The following is a 12,182-nucleotide window of genomic DNA, read 5'->3' as shown; positions in this document are numbered from 1 at the left end:
GAAGACAGACTATAATTTTGACTACTTTATCAGGGAAGAGAACATAACATCAGAAGCCTGCTAACAAGAATGAGCAATTTGTCATAATCAACAAAGTTACCTTAGAATTGAAGGTAAGGTAATTGCCCTTGAATCACCAGTGTCTTGTTCAAGAATCTCTCCTCTTAGTTTGCTGATGAACTTAGAGATGAGTTAATTCTAGCAATTGTCCTCTGACTATGTTGATTTTTCACAATTGGTCCCCAACTTTTAATTTGGACAATTTAGACCATTGACTATTGAATTCTTTCCAATGTTAGTCATTTTGTTAGATGAAGGTTAAGTAGGTGTTAATTTGAGGGGTAAAAGCGTCCTTTCAAGTATTGAGTATATTTTTGTTTTTGTTTTTTTTTTTTTTTTTTTGTATAGGGTCAGGTTCCTGTGAGAACAGGTCTTCCCGTGCGGTTAGTGCGGCATACACCATTAGGTATGCATAAATGCACCACACAGTGTTCGAAAATACACCATTATGTGTGGTGTATTTTTTTGTGTGTGGTACATTTTTTGGCATTTCATTCTGGTGTATTCTCGAACACTGTATGGTGCATTTATGCATACCTAATAGTGTATGCCGCACTGACCGCACGGGAAGACCTGTTCTCACAGGAACCAAACAATATATATATATATATATATATATATATATATATATATATATTTGCCACTGTTCAAGTGTATATATATTTGCCACTGTTCAAGTGAGACCACCATTTTCCACGAGTCCGTGTGGACAAGTCATATCCATTGATCTTTGAATAATGGATGGCTATGACTTTATGTGTATTTTAATTAAATTCCTTTTTTTGTTATTAATCAGGGATTGCTTGGTAATTTGGATGTGCATTTAAACATTATTTAATATCGAGTGAATTCCATTTTTGGTCCTACTCTTATTGGGGTCTTTCCAGATTTAGTCCACTATAATTTTTTTTTGCCAAATTACACCCACAGTTATTTCCAGTTTTAGTCCACGTTAGACTTTCCATCAATTGGCCGTGACTTGAAGGGGCATTTCTGTCATTTTCTTGTGTTTGTATTCTACTTTACCATTTGTTTCCAAATCAGACGATGGTATACCCTTCTCATTAATCAAACGTAAAACCCTCTCTTACGACAATCGAATCAAACCTAAATCCCAGCCAAATTCCAACCTGTTTGACAATCGAATCAACGACGCATCGATTGCCAAACATTCTTCGACGAAAATCCCAACCAATATCGATGAAATTGGAAAGCTAAATCAATGAGTACTGACGGGAGGAAGCAAGAACGATGGACAACAAAAACCTAGGTAAAAGTTGATTTTTACATATTCTGAGTTGTATGTGTATACAATGAATAAAGTAACCTAGGTAAAGCATGTTAATGCCATTTAAGTATTTGTTATTGTCCTTTGTTGTCTGCCATTGCTTGTACACGGCTTTTATGTGTGGGGTTGTCATTGTGCTTTGCTGTCTGCTATTGTTATGAAATTATGTTAAATTCTGTAGGGTAGATGCTTTAACTTATGCACTTGGAATTGTATATATGCATATAAACAGGGGACCACATGTTGTTGTAGGGTTTTTATTAGAAAGTTATGTTCTGGGGACCACTGCTGGGTAAACTGTGCTTTTTTCCCCTTTTTTGTTAGAATATGTTAAAAACCAATAATTCAGCTTGATCATTTGCTTTTGCTTTGTTTATGTGTTTGGAAATAATACAGATACCTTTAGTCTGAAGTTAAGACATGGAGGGAGCCTAAAAAAGAATGGAATAGGATATGTTGGAGGGGCTACTCAGTCTTATAATTTGAATATTGATTTGTGGGGGATGATAACTTTAAGGGACACTGTTGAGGAATTGGGATATAAAATGTTAGATAAATTTAAATACTTCACACCTACTAGTGGGGTCTTATTTGAATTAAACAATGATAGTGATTGTTGGGCAATATGTGACAGTGGCCAGTTTCCCAAACAGATTGAGGTTTGGGTGATAGGTGATGAGGGAGCTGGGGATGGTGAAAATGTAGTTGAAGGTGAGGAGGAGTTTGATGATTTGGAGTACAGTGAGGGTAGTGGGGATACTGAGGGAAATGATGACTTAGAGTTTGATGGGCATGTAGATCAGAATGCAGAATTTGCAGGGGTTGATGCTGTTCAATCATCTAGGGAGAATATTGTTTCTGTGAATGATGGAAATGGGGTTGGGAGTGTGAAATATGGAAATGAAGGTCTGAATTTCTCTGATGAAGACAGTGGGAAGGACAGTGATGATGAAAAGAAATTTAAGTGGCCAGAGTTTAGGGCAAAGACTGAGATGAATTGCCCTAAGTTCTTTGTTGGATTAACTTTTGGATCTAAGGTTGAGTTTAGAGAAGCTGTCTATAATTATGCTTTGCATACTGGGAAGGAATTAAAGTTTACAAAGAATGACAAGTGTAGGATGTGTGTAAGGTGTAGACAAAGTGGTTGTCCTTTCAAGATTAATTTATGGAAAGTTAAGGATGACATGTCTTGGAGAATTGTTAGTTATCATGAAGAACATGATGGGTGTGGTTGGGTGTATGAAAACTCCATGGTGAAATCAACAAGAATGGCTAAAAGATGGGTGAAAGAAATTGGCCACCACAACAACTGGAGTACTAATGAATTTAGAAACAAGGTGAAAGTTGATGACAAATGTGAAATAAGTAAGAAGCAAGCTTGGAGGGCCATAACAAAAGCTAAGGCTGTGATTGAAGGAGAAGCTATGGACTTTTTCAACAAGATTTGGGACTATAAATTGGAGATTCAAAAAAGAAACCCCAGAACTTCATGTGAGGTTAAAGAAACTGATTTGTTGTATGATGGGAGGCCTAGATTCCTTAGAATGTATTTCTGTTGGGAAGCTAGCAAAGATGGATATAAGTTTTGTAGAAAATTAATTGGTGTTGATGGGTGCCATTTGAAAAGCAAGTTTGGAGGGATTCTTGTAACTGCTGTGGGGATTGATGGGAATGACAGCATATTCCCACTAGCATATGCACTTGTAGAAGGGGAAACAAAGGAATCATGGTCCTAGTTTTTGAAGTTTTTAAAGAGGGACTTGGAAATCACAACTGAAGATCAACATGAACTGACATTTATATCAGGTATGGCAGACTGGCAGTGTATTTATTTTTGTACAGTGAATTATATATCTTTTACCCACATGTATTGAAAGATACCTTGTTTTGCAGATAAACAAAAAGGTCTTCTCCCAGCATTTGAAGCGGTTCTACCACATGCCTCACATAGATTCTGTGTGAGACATCTTCACGGAAACATGAAGGTGGCAGGATTTGTTGGCAAGGCAATGAAGGATGCATTATGGGCAGTAGCCAAGGCCACCACAGTGAACATGTTCTATGATGCCATAGCAGAAATCAAGGGCTTAAATGTGGAAGCATATAAATGGCTATCAGATAAGCACCCTTCTGAATGGTCAAGGTCCCATTTCACACCTTACTCTAAATGTGATGCTCTAGTGAATAATATTTCAGAAAGTTTTAATGCCATGCTATTAGATGCTAGAGAAAAACCACTGATTTCCTGTTTAGAAAGCATTAGGAAATTAATGATGACAAAAATATTTGATAGTAGAGAAAAGGCTGTGGCATGGAAGGGACCTTTCTGCCCTACAATAATGAAAAAACTTGAAGTAATTGAGCAAGCTGTTGGTGGCTGTTTAGGGAATCAGAGTGATGAACACTTGTTTGAAGTAAGATGTATGGCAGGGAATGGGAGTTTAGAGCAGCATACTGTTGATTTGTTTAGGAGGGCTTGTAGTTGTAGGAAATGGGACTTAACAGGAATACCTTGTAAACATGGAGTGTGTGCCATATGGATTAGGAATGGTAAAAGTGGTGCTGTGCATCATTATGTAGACAGCTGTTACTCAATTAATGCTTACTTGAATACCTATGGAGGGAGGATAATCCCCATTGCTGGTCCTGCTGAATGGCCTAGATCAAACAAGCAACCACCACTGCCCCCATTATACAAAAGTAAACCTGGCAGATCAAAAAAATTGAGGAAGCTGTCTATGCATGAGATGACCAAAGATCAACCACCACTGACCAAAGATGGGACACATATGAACCGTAGCTTGATTGTCAAACATTGCAAGAAATGCAACAAGGCAGGCCATAATGCACGAACATGTCCTACTGATCCTATTGTCAGGCAAAGAAAGGTATTGTATATGTACCTTATACAAACTAATTGTTCATTCTTTATTACATTTGACCGGAATTATTACATTGATATATTCTTTTCATCTAGTGTAATCCCAAAAAAAAGGAAAACGAAGCAGCAAACAGGAAATGTTGTGCCCCCTACAGTTGGTTCTGAGCAGGTTGTGCCCCCTACAGTTGGTTCTGAGCAGGTTGTGCCCCCTACAGTTGGTTCTGAGCAGGTTGTGCCCCCTACAGTTGATTCTCAGCAAGCTGTTCTCCCTGGACTTGGTTGTGAGCCTCATGAAGTTGGTTTGGAGGGTCAGATATGTGTAGACTTTTGGACTGAAGCAGTAGAGGTAGCTGCTATGTTTGACAATGTTCCTGAAGGTGGAGTGGTTGTTCAGCATGAAGAAATTTCAATTACTCAACCATCAATGGAGTTTGACAACACTCAGCAAGAAATTGTACCACAAGTGAGCAACAAAGCTTCCAAGAGTTCCAAGACTTCCAAGACTTCCAAGAAATCCAAGACATCAAGTGTTCAACCTGTGAGAAGATATGGCACAAGAGCTATTATGAAGTCAAGATTCACCAACACCATTGACACACCTCTTAACATTGATTAACCTTGATCAGAATACACTGCTTTTTGTGATCAAAATTGTTCATTTTGCTATGTATTTTGGCTATGAAGTAATATCTTTTGGCTATGTGTTTTGTCTATGTATTAGAGCTATCTGATGTGTAACATACAGTTTGGTCAGAAACCATTTTGGCTCTGTCTTTTGGTTTTGGCTTTTGGTCACAATGAAGAACTGTATTTTGGTTATATTACTCTTTAATGCAGAATACAGTTTGGTCAGTATATTTGTGTTTATTTTGGCTATGAAAGTTTTGTCATTTGGTAATTATTCTTTTGGCAGTAAGGCACAACAACAAAATAGCCATGGTTGATGTTCATTTGCATATAAACCTTCTATTCAATTGCAGTATTCCAACATAACACAAACCATTTTTATTGCAACACAAACCAAACATACAGTACATAAACATTATGGGAGCATAGGCACACCTAAACTATCATTCTTCCCTACAGCCAAACAACCCATTACCACTACAATCAGAAGTACAACAGCCATCATGAATTTACATTTACTAGTCCTATGCTTCTCCTTCATTTCTTCCATTTCTTCCGTTTCTTCCATTTCTTCTTCATTTCTTCGACTTCTCAACTTGGCTTTTAACCTTGCAACTTCTTCTTCACATTTGTTAATTCTCCTCAATAGCCCAGGTATTATCCTCTTTGACCTAGGGCAAATTGGGGGATCATACCAATTCACAAACCCACATGATCCATCCTGAAAATTGTGAAGATGAAACTCAAAATTGCGAAGATTAAACTGAATATTGCGACATTAAAAACTCGAAATTGCGAAATTGTAAACTCAAAATTGCGAATTTGGAAACTGAAAATTGACCCATTGCAAAAATTTCTAAATTGTAAACATATAAAATATTAACCTTACATCTTGAACATTCCCAGTACCTCCTACCTAGATTTTCATTTGTCCATGATGTCTTCAAAACCATTTCTTGGCCACATCGACATTTCTGAATTGAAATCCATTCACCATACACATAACACTTTCTCATTGTATTTGAAGAACGGGAAGAATTAGAGCTTTCTCCTTTGTATCTTTCCATTCAAGCAAAGCTCCTTAGTTTGTAGATTGAAATGGGTAGAACGGTAGAAGAAGACCTCCGTTGGGAAAACTAGGAAAGGGAGAAGAAGTGGTGTCAACACTTAAAGTAGAAGAGAAACAAAATAAAATGACGGAAATGCCCCTCCAAATCACGGCCAAATGAACGGAAAGTCTAACGTGGACTAAAACTGGAACGATGTTAATAACTGTGGGTGTAATTTGGCAAAAAAAATTATAGTGGACTAAATCTGGAAAGACCCAATAAGAGTAGGACCAAAAATGGAATTCACTCTTTAATATCATTTGAAGATAGTGTGCATGAATTTAGGGATATATTTTGAACGTAATGTACGATTTATCCATTGATCTTTGGTTTATGGATGACTAGGATTTTATGTGCTTTTTTTTTTAATTGTTAGGATTATTATTTTTAATGGTGTTGTATAAGAAGCATGTGGTTCTTCTGTGTGCAACAATGTACACTTTTGTGTGCAACAATGTGCACTTCTGTGTGCAACTATGTACACTACTGTGTGCACAGCTGTGTGCAACTATGTACACAACTGTGTGCAACAGTGTATACCCATTCATGCAACGGTACACACTATTGTGTGTAATATTGTACAATTTCTATGTGTAACTATTAACGCTGCTGTGATTGTGCAACTGTTAACGATGCCGTGTGCAACAAAGTAAACTTGTGTATGCAATAACACACAATTCTGTGTGCAACAATGTACACTTATATGAACGAGCATATTCAGAACGACAACGAGTCCAGAAAAGAATCAAAAGATGTGCCCACAAGCTTGGATCCATCACACATCCAAAAAAAAAAAAAACAAAAAAAAAAAACAAACAAAAAAAAAACAAACAAACAAACAAAAACAACCACCGTATTTTAGCAATGAAGAATAAGGAAATGGCTAAGAAAACTAATTAAAATCCTACAAACTTTGAGATTAGTTAGCAATTAGCATACCTAATTTACCCTTAATCTTGATTAATAACCCAAAAATATACACAGAAAAATAGGGAATTTTTTTTTCAATATTTTATTTTAAGCCATTGATCTTCACAATATATATATATATATATATATATATATATATATATATATATATATATATATATTGAGGGTAGGGTTCAAGTGAGAACATGTGCTTAGGTGAGAACGTGAGAACACATCATGTGCATCCATCTAATATTTTTTAATGGTCTATATTAGATTAAGTGTGTGCGAATGCGGATTAAATGTGTGCAAACGCGATTTATTGTGTTTGCACACATTTAATGCGCATTCGCACATACTTAACCTAATCTAGACCATTAAAAAATATTAGATAGATGCACATGATGTGTTCTCACGTTCTCACCTAAGCACATGTTCTCATATGATCTTAATTATATATATATATATATATATATATATATATATATATATATATATATAGAGAGAGAGAGAGAGAGAGAGAGAGAGAGAGAGAGAGGGGTGATCACATGTGACCATGTTGTTAGGTGTGGTCATATGGTCAATTATAGGCCATTAGATTAGATAGATCCAATGAATCTTATTAATCAAGATTTTTTCAGTATTTTCGCGCACATTCTCCTACCCAGAGAATTGCAAGGGTAAACTCATCATAAAACACCGTTATAGGGAAAATCACATTGTTGTGTGTTTTATTACACTATTGGTGCATGTTGTCAACACTGTTGGTGTATTCTGGAACCCATCCGCTATAAATGGCCACTGTAATTACTATAACACGGGAATACACCATTGGTGTGTTTCATTGTGGTGTGTTTTATTACATTATTGGTGTATGTTGTCAACACTGTTGGTGTATTCTGGAACCCGCCCGCTATAAATGGCCACTGTAATTACCATAACACCCCCACTTACCAAAACGCGCGAAAATCCTCAGAATTACCACTGCCGTTAGATTTAAACTGATTCAACGACACAGATACGACCACACGACCACACCTAATGACATGACCACATATGAGCACTCTTCTATATAGGGTCAGGTTCCTGTGACAACAGGTCTTCCCGTGCGGTCAGTGCGGCATACACCATTAGGTATGCATAAATGCACCACACAGTGTTCGAAAATACACCATTATATATATATATATATATATATATATATATATATATATATATATATATATATATATATATATATATATATATATATATATATATATATATATATATATATGGTCGCACTCAGGTGTGGCGACCCCTTCCCGTGTGGTCATGTGGCGATTTTTAGAATACACCAATAGTTAAGTAAGATATACACCATCAACATTAGAAAATGCACCACAAAAAACGCACACAAATTAGGTACGCACCACCAACACACCATTAGGTGTGAGTAAAAACACCATTGGGGTTGGTGAGTTATATGGTGTATTTTTTGGGTCTGTTGTGTATTTTTTGATGTTTTTTTGCATTTCATTGTGGTGTGTTTCTCTTACACTATTGGTGCATATTGTTAACACTGTTGGTGTATTTTGAAATTCCGCCACACGACCACACCTAACAACATGACCACATATGAGCATTATATATATATATATATATATATATATATATATATATATATATATATATATATATATATATATATATATAATAAAGTTCAAATGCGGCGGGGTCTTCCCGTGCGGCGGTGCTGCGGAATTCCAGAATACACCAACAGTGTTAACAATATGCACCAACAGTGTAAGAAAAACACACCACAATGAAATGCAATAAAACATCAAAAATACACAACAGACTCAAAAAAATACACCATATAACTCACCACCCCCAATGGTGTATTTCTGAACAGTGTATGGTGTTTTTACTCACACCTAATGGTGTGTGTTTGGTGATGCGGGCTCTGTTTACTCTTGTTTTTTGTGGTGTATTTTCCTAACGTTGATGGTGCATATTTGTTGAACTATTGGTGTTGCCGCACCGCCGCACCGTAAGACACTGCCGCACCTGAACTCGCCTATATATATATATATATATATATATATATATATATATATATATATATAGTTCAGGTGCGGTGAGACCCTCCCGTGCGGTCGTGCAGCGGTTTTCAGAATACACCAATAGTTAAGCAAATATATAAACCATCAACGTTAGGAAATGCACTACAAAAACACACACAAATTATGTACGCATCACCAAAAACACACCATTAGGTACGACTAAAAGCACCACAGAGTGTTCGGAAATACAGCATTAGTGGTAGGGAGTTATATGGTGTATTTTTTTGGGTGTGTTGTGTATTTTTGCATTTCATTGTTGTGTGTTTCTCTTACACTATTGGTGCATATTGTTAACACTGTTGGTGTTCTGAAAACCGTCGCACGACCGCACGGGAGGGTCTCGCCGCATTTAAACTTTTTCCTCTCTCTCTCTCTCTCTCTCTCTCTCTCTATATATATATATATATATATATATATATATATATATATATATATAACCATAAAAAGTTTCAATAATAGTTATATCCCTTGTTTTTGTCTATTTTTAAACTGTTGACTTTCTTGTATGTTGTACAATTTGTTGACAAAAATACCTAAATATATTCTGTTATTGTTAAGTATAATATAAAATGCCAATATCCATTTCCTCCACTCATTTTCCTTCGCTAATTCCTATGATCATTCATCCGCTCATCTTACATACTAGGATTTGCAATCAACGATCACAATCTTCCACTCATTTTCCTTCAATGATTCCTCCCATCATTCATCCACTCATCTTTCATATAATACATATGAGGATCTGCAATTAACGAAATCTTCTTCATTACCTTCTCAACAGCTGGAAAAAGAGCTTTGATAGTTAAGAAAAATTGAAGCAATCAACGGCATTCAATGGGTGTGAATATGAATTGCGCCTCAATGTTTAAGTGGAATCACTAACGCCTTCTTTCTTAAAAAATTTAATCCAAGGTAAATTTATTAATATTTTTGTTTATTTCATATAATTAGATGTTGGTTGGTCAATTTGGGGTTAGCTCCGATTATCAAATTTCTTATTGATATGTGTTATCATGTTCATTGCGACGATTATGCCTACTCCCCTGATTGAATTCTTTGATTTCGTATTAAGTATATTACCCTTTTCTCATAATTGCCATGATTATGTCTACAATTAAGAATTTATTGATTTATCTCCATTTACTTTATTTAGTTTTGGAATGTTGCTTGATGTTAGGATGTATTTAGTTATTTAAAGACTTCATTGTACAGTGAAGGCACCATAGAATAATTGCTGCCTTTTATTTATTTTTTTCTCTAAAACTTTACTCTGTTATTCCACCCTTTGTTATCTCTTCTCCACCCCCTTCAGGTTCTTACTTCCCTCTCTTTATTCTCGTTGTTGTGTGTTCGTATATTCGCATCCATTCCTCTATATGCATGGGCTTTATTATTTATTTGTTGTGCATTCTGTAAATGCTAATATGTGTGTAATTGAGCCCAAAGGGTTGCAATTGAGTTCATGAGTTCTTTTTTTCAAAGTTTTTGCTATGTGTTCAGTTAGCATGGATTCATTTAAAATGTCTTTGCTTTGAGGATTAACTTAATTTCATGGATGATTGGATATGTCTTGAAGTGTTGACCATTTTCTGTCCTATGTTTCTAAGTTTACTCACAACGTTTTTGATATGTGTCAGTGGTTTGACTACGCGTCACGGGTCTATGGTTAACAGAAGAAGAAGAAAGATTACCTATGATGGCTGATAATAGTGTAAAAGATGAGAAGTTAGGGAAGAGACTTCCTTTTGATTTTATTCAATACCAAATTTCCAAGACAAACTAATATTCTCCATATATATAGGAGTTACAACTAAAGATATAAGGGAGTAATATTATAAAATCTGGTGAACTAAATATAAAGGCAATCTTTAATAAAAGGAAACAAAATTACTAAAGTAGTAAAGGAAACAATATAACTAAATTGATTCTTAAGCAATGTGAACAAGTTGGGCAGCTGTATTTTATCATTACACCCCTCCCGGAGATCAAGCTTGTCATCAAGTTTTGAAGCAGGTGACAACGTTCAATTTGAATTCAGGTGATTCCATCACGTGTGTTCATCTCTGTGGATGCAAGCCAAGCAGGCAGTTCTTCCCTATCCTCTAATGTCAACAACAAAAAAAGGTGGCAGCATTTACAACTCGGAAAAAAATCGCTCATCGCAATTATAACACAATTTTTTTGTATCCCTCTCAGCCTTTTCCGCTGGGGATAAGAATTTATACGGAGGTTGAAGTGATTTGGTGTGGTTGGTTGGTTGGTTGTGGGGGTAGTGAGATACGGGAAGAGGGACGGTGTGTGACAAGGTGACGATCATTGTTTGTCATTTTGGCAGGTAGAAGGCCTAAGATGTGACATTTCTGGTAGAAGTCACGGGCAGTATTAAGGGCTTCGTTTAGAGAACTAGGCTTGATCATTTCTACATCAATCCGAAGAACCTCGTCCAGACCACCAGTAAAAAGATCAACACGTTGGGCTGGGAGTACTGTGTCTGCACGTGCAAGGTGAGCTCGAAAGTCCTTGACATAATCATCAACGTGTCTGCCGATCTGAAAGAGCAGCTTCAGTTCGCCTAGTGGATTAATGCTCCGAGGTGGTTCAAAACTCAAACAACACTCTTCCTTAAACGATGCACATGAAGCAAACAGTGACACCGCAGTTTCAAAATGGTACCAAAGTTGGGCATTGCTAATCATGTGGTGTGCTTCCAGAGGAACACGTTCGTGGTATGGTGTGTTAGCATAGTGAAACCATAGGGTATTCCTCTCCTAAAAACAAAGGGAATTCGACTTTAGGATACCGAGAAAAACGGTAAGAGTGGTCCCCTATGTCTGCCATAGTAGATATCCCTTCGATGTGAAGGGTGGTAACGGACTCCTCCTCCTGAACTGGTTGTTTACCGAGGCTGGTGAGTAGCTGTTGGACCAGTTTCTCCAAGTTGTCAAGAGAAGCTGCCTGTGTGTGAGAGGATGCGGACATGGAGGCGATGGTAGTGGACAAGTTCTCAATTTTGTCATGTTGTAATTCCAAAGCTTTGACAGATTTTTGCAAATCTTGGATGGCTGATTCGATCTTCAAATCAGTACCCATAACGCCGGCAATGAAAACCAGATGATATGTGTCAATGGTTTGACTCAATGGTTTGACTACGCTTCACGGGTCTATGGTTAACAGAAAAAGAAGAAGATGGATTACCTATGATG

The sequence above is a fragment of the Ipomoea nil genome, unplaced genomic scaffold (assembly GCF_001879475.1).
Source record: "Ipomoea nil cultivar Tokyo-kokei standard unplaced genomic scaffold, Asagao_1.1 scaffold2151, whole genome shotgun sequence".
Taxonomy (NCBI): domain Eukaryota; kingdom Viridiplantae; phylum Streptophyta; class Magnoliopsida; order Solanales; family Convolvulaceae; genus Ipomoea; species Ipomoea nil.
The sequence above is the reverse complement of the archived record's forward strand: the minus strand, read 5'-3'. Positions refer to the sequence as shown.